This window comes from Gossypium arboreum, chromosome 2 (genome assembly GCF_025698485.1).
Source record: "Gossypium arboreum isolate Shixiya-1 chromosome 2, ASM2569848v2, whole genome shotgun sequence".
Taxonomy (NCBI): domain Eukaryota; kingdom Viridiplantae; phylum Streptophyta; class Magnoliopsida; order Malvales; family Malvaceae; genus Gossypium; species Gossypium arboreum.
The window spans coordinates 75,164,901-75,170,661 of NC_069071.1; the positions used below are offsets into that span (position 1 = coordinate 75,164,901).

At 35.2% G+C, this 5,761-nt stretch overlaps 1 non-coding gene across 1 annotated transcript; it reads left to right on the forward strand.

Annotated features, from left to right (window-relative positions):
• Positions 1-2,928: 2,928 nt before the first annotated feature.
• On the forward strand, positions 2,929-3,035 carry LOC128289735 (small nucleolar RNA R71). Its single transcript, XR_008279379.1, has one exon. It is a non-coding gene; the product is annotated as a small nucleolar RNA R71 (small nucleolar RNA).
• Positions 3,036-5,761: the final 2,726 nt, after the last annotated feature.

Here is a 5,761-nt window from a genome sequence, read left to right on the forward strand (position 1 = left end):
ATACACCAGGTAGGATTTTAGAAAAGAGGAGGTGAGTCAATTTGACTACTTAAGTACCAAGCTCTTTCTAAATCCAATCCTAGACATGTATATATCTATTGCCACACTTTATACTTTGTGACTTGCACACATTTTATTAGTGATTTTCCTCTCTTGTTTTATTATGTAAAAAATAAAATAAAATAAAAGATTCCTAATTAAACTTAATCCTAAAAATAGTCTAAGAATAAAAATAAAGTAAAGTCAAGATCCCCCCTTTATTTATTTACAGATTCTTCTGAATTCAACTCGTCTTTTGCTGTATCATCTTTGTTTTTTCATGAATCGCTTCACTCCATCTTCGATAGTGGACTCCATGGTTCAAATATGAAATCTGGAAACTTAGACACAAAAATAAATGGGTTATGATATATATATATTTTAAATGCATATCTGATTGAGTCATCCCGTATTTTTTAGTATCTCCAGTAATCTTGTTGCAGCAACTACATGTGTTGCAGCATAGCCACTATACCAAACTGTTCACTTCGTGGAATGGTGCTAGTTAAAGGGACTCTCAGATTCGAACTTAGGAAATCTGTTAAGCGTGGTTTCAGTTTTGGGCAGGTGGGTGAGTAGCTGAGGGTAAGGTTTTAAGTTGAAGAGTGTGGCGATTTTAAGGATAGTTTTTGTGTGGTAGTTGGTGACTTCGAATGAAGGTGTTTAGAGTGGTGATTCAGAGAGTTAAGGGCTGCAATGTTAAGGGGTTAGGTGAGATGCACTATTAGGCTACTTGGGAGTGGTGGTGGAGCAAGGTAAGGGCTGTAGGTTTGTACGAAAAATGTTTGAATATTTTTGTTCTTAGTAGTGTCTTAAGCCCAATGGCAGCTCCTTTTTGGATCCAAGGCTCTTATACTAAAAATAAACTAAAAAAAAACACTCAAAGAAATTAGTGGTTGGGATAAAAGTTGGCCCTTTTTTTAACAAAACAAATACTTAAATTCTTTGGGCTACTTAGAAAAATATGTTTTTTAAATTACATTAAATTAAACTTCCAGGAAAGACTAGAGGGGTCACGGATGGTCCTGCTTAAGTCCCAATCTCCTAGACAGAGTTTTAATTAATGTAAGAAACTAAAAAAAATTATATCTAAGTCTACCATTTTATTCAAATGAGGAAAGAAGAACTAAAAATGTAAAATAATGGTAGAGAAAGTGAAGAGAACTCCCTCTATTTTATTTAGGATCATCATTGACCATGGTGGTCTCAAATGGCAATTTGTCATACCAACCATAATCATCTAGGAAGTAATCATATTCTTTCCCATCAAATCTGTCCTACATCTTATTAGGGAAAGAAAACCCGTAATGACCTTTCCTAGTGATCTTGTTTAACTTTCTGTAATTCCTGCAAATCTTCCAACTCGTGACTCGAATATGTGAAATAATCCATCCAGTACCCTTCTTGCGCCTTTCCAAAATCACAAGTGCCTCTTCTTCTTGATCTTTGGTGAACTCAACTGAAATAATGATAGGCAAATTCGAAGGCAGACCCAAATAGTCATATTTCAGATGATGAGACAAAATCTTCAGTTCTAATTTTGCTGGCTCTTCAATCAACGACTTTGGTTGCGTATACTCCCGAGATGATAACTCTAATGATTCGAGTGGAACTTCTTGAGTGAATTCCTTCGAGTTAGCTTCTAACCAAGCTAAGGATTCATTGTCTTCATCATCACTTGGTAAATCCTCTAGTAGAATGTGTTCTAATGGATCATCTAAAGAATTGAGCTCTAATTCTGTAAAAGCCAGTGATTCCATCTTCAAAATAGCAGAGCAGTCTTCAACTATATCTTGGGATTTAGTAGCATCAAATTCATTAAAAGTCACCTTTTCATCAAAAATTTCTTTCAATTGAGTATGTTCTTGCTGCTTCTGGAATCGTTGATGATATGGCAATGGTGGAATCTTAGCTTTAACCGGACAACTCTTCTGTGGAAATTTCTCTGGATCTGAAAAGGGTGTTAGATAATCAGAACTAATTGGTTTAGAGTTTACCTTATAAAGGATCACTGAATCTAACTTTTATGATACAGGAGCTTCAACACTTCGTTGAGCTTCCTCTTTGTCTTGAGCTAGAACAGGCTCATCTTGAACCTCTACCACATTGGGCTCCAATGTTTTTCCACTTAGCAAAGAGACTGTTTTGTAATGTTCTTTGCCCAAAATTTTTGGATTTTCTGTGTCGCTTGGCCAAATACCTTGGGGTTTATTTCAAAGTTCATTGGTTAGCTGACCAATTTGATTCTCCAGATTTCTTAAAGTGGTATCATTCTTCGCTATGTATGCCTTCAGTAGATTCTCAAGATCACTTGAAGATTCAGTTGGTGGGGGTTGTTGCACTTGTTGAGAATATTCTGATGGATAATTTGGTTGAAATGGCATAACAGAGTCACTATGGTCCGCCCATTGATTACTCTATGCAGAAATTGGATAATTCTTCCATGAGGAGTTGTAAAAATTTGATTGCGGATCATTCCAATTCTGATTTCCCATGTAATAATTTGACTCTTAATTCAATGGGCAATTTTCAAATAAATGGCCATCTCTACAGTATTTACAAGAAATATTCTCGAACTGGTTCAATTGTTGACCTATTAGATTACCGTTGAAACCATTAAAAGTTATGTTTTTAAGCATAGAAGACATAGAGGATACCTGGGCTGCCAAAGAAGCAAGTGTGTCCGCTTTATGTACTCTTGCTACTCGTCTTTTTGAGGCTGCTCGGTTGATTAGCCACTGATAGTTATTGCTGGCAATTCTTTCAATAATCTTGTAGGCATCGTTATAAGACTTAGAAAGAAGGGCTCTATTTGTCGAAGCATCCACCATCATTCTAGTATGAATATTAAGACCAATATAGAATGTCTCCATTTGAACACAGCAAGGAATGTCGTGATGAGGGCACTTTCGTAGTAACTCCTTGAACCGTTCCCATGCCTCATATAAAGATTCTTCATCAAGTTGCTGAAATGAAGTGATTTCATTTCGGATCTTGGCAGTTAAAGATGGAGGGAAATATTTCATTAAGAAACGTTCAACCAACTCTTGCCATGTAGTTATGGAACCGGACGGTAGGGAGTTCAACCATGCTCGTGCTCTATCTCTTAAGGAGTACGGAAATAATCTCAGTCTCAAGGTGTCCTCAGTCACCCCAACTAGTTTAAATGAGTCACTCACTTCCATGAATAGCCGAAGATGAAGATGTGGATCTTCAGTAGGAATCCCACTAAATTGACCCATATTTTGCAACATTTGGAACATGACCGGCTTTAGCTTGAATTGTTGTGCCTCGATTTCGGGTCTTCTAATACTTAGATTGAGCTCGTTGAATAGAGGAATGGTATATTGTTGAATGACATAGATTTTATCATCAGCAACAATGATCGGATTGTGAGTATTATAAGCGAATGTTCCTCCTGGATTTTGGTTTGGAATTTCGAAATTCATATCTTTGGCCCTTCTTTGGTTCGCTTGTCTTCTCCTTTATCAGAAAGTCCTTTCGATTTCAAGGTCTATGAGGATTAAGTCAATGATTTGATAAATACTCAATAACTCCTGAAACAAACACACACACACAAAAAAATAGAATTAAAACTTAGAAGAGGAAAAAAAAACCCAAAATGCAAAATTAACAATTTCACAAATAATGTCTTTTAAAATAGTCCCCGACAATTGCGCCAAAAACTTGGAACGATGGAAAAATGTGCAAGTGTACACATTCGCAACAAGTAATAAAGTGACAAGTAAATTTCGAGTTATCGTACCCACAGGGACTGTAAAAAGAATTATTTATGAAATTAATTGTAAAACACTTTGGTGAAGTAAAAATAATTTGGTTTTAGAAGATGAGCAAAAACTATTTAAAAACTAAGTAAATGATTTAAATAAAACAAAAGAGTTCTAGGGCACGATTTCAAATAAGATTTAATCAATGTAACATACTTGTATTGGATTAATTATATTTCTTAAACTCAGAATTACTAAACTCATGTTTACACTGTTACGAATAAATTCACAGCAACCCGATAATTTGCTTATTTATGAACAAATTTCCATACAAAAATCCATTCATCTCTTGACATATCCCTATGTTAATTCAACCGACTAAACAGATTCTAGCAGGCAAACATGCTATTGCACATACATACTCATTAAATTGAACCAATCTCTTGCATATCCCTATGTCAATTCAAACGATTAATTAAATCTAATAAGCATATAAAAGACTTTGTGAAGTAACAAGGCATCCCCACCTTGAAACAATTTAATCACAATAATCTAGCAAGTTATGCAAGGCAATAATATCGCCAGATACATTGCTAATTTAACCTTCAGCTACCTTAGAAGAATAAACATGCACTGATTAAGTACTGTGTCAACTAATTACAATTGCAATCCATTTAAATAATTAATTCATTAGTTACCTCACAGTCGTAATGCAAGAATAACTTAGGCATGATTTTACTTAATCAAGCATCTTACCGAGGCTTATAACAGCATAAACAACATTTTAACAATTCAAGCAAGCAGAACATAATCAACCCAAAACAAACATAGTTTAAGTTGAATTGATTAAAATAACCATTTCAATAGCATAAAAATTCATAAACATGTTCGTCAAAACAACAACAAAAATTAAAGAGTTAGGGAACAAGAGGCAAATCTGGTGTTTCTCCGTGGCTTGACTAGTTGCTCCGTTCTTCGTTCTTCGTTGGCCTTGGCTATAAAGGTGGCTTATGAACACCTAATTGCTGATGCAAAATGGCTGATAGAAGCCTCTTTCCCAAGATAGGAAATCGGCACTTGAACAAAAGGGAATGGAATGGAAAAAATGAGAGAGGGAATGAGAGAATGATGCGAAGTGAGGGATAATTTGAATGATCAGCAAGGGGTGGCTTTTATAGCTGAATATGGCAGCTAAAAATAGCAAGAAGAATCAGCCTAAGAGACCTCCCTTGCCCGGCCACACACATGGCAAAGTTGAGTGTTTCAACTTTGCTATTTTAGGCTTGGGGCAATTTCATAAAGCCACAATTTAATGAGAGGTTTGAAAGCATTTTGAAAGTTCTTCAAGGACCTTTTTGCAAGCATATTTAATCACCTAAAATGCTGATTTGGGATGGCCTATGGACGGTTCTGGGCTGCCCATTTAGTGGCTGGTTCGGTTCACTCAATATGGTTCGACCAGTGCGGTTCAACTGGACCCTTTCTTCATAATTAATTAAAAATAATTTATTTAACCCAAAATAAATAGGAAATAAATTAAAATTAATTAAATTATGAATTAATACACTTTTCTGGACCGTCTTAGGCTGGAAATTAAAGTGCCTCGATACTTCAATTTGCTTCTCTGTTTTGCGCTTTCAGTAGTGTCAGCCGAGCCAATTTTCACCCTTTGCACGAATCTGTCGAAAATAGTCAAAATTAGTCAAAGTTAAGTATAAAATTAATAAATGCACCATGTTCATATTTTTAACATGACTTAATTATTTTATAATATTTAATTATTTTTTGACAAGAATTTAACCGAATTTGCATGAATTTAAGAAAAATTGGGTATGAAAAAGTATATAAATTTTTGTATTTCCAAAAGACCACCACGAACTTATCCAAATACTACCAAAAAATGCAGTTCATCAAATCCATAAATACCACAGGGGCATTTGTTAAACTGAAGGGCATGACAAGGAACTCATAGTGCCCATACCTCGTCCTAAACG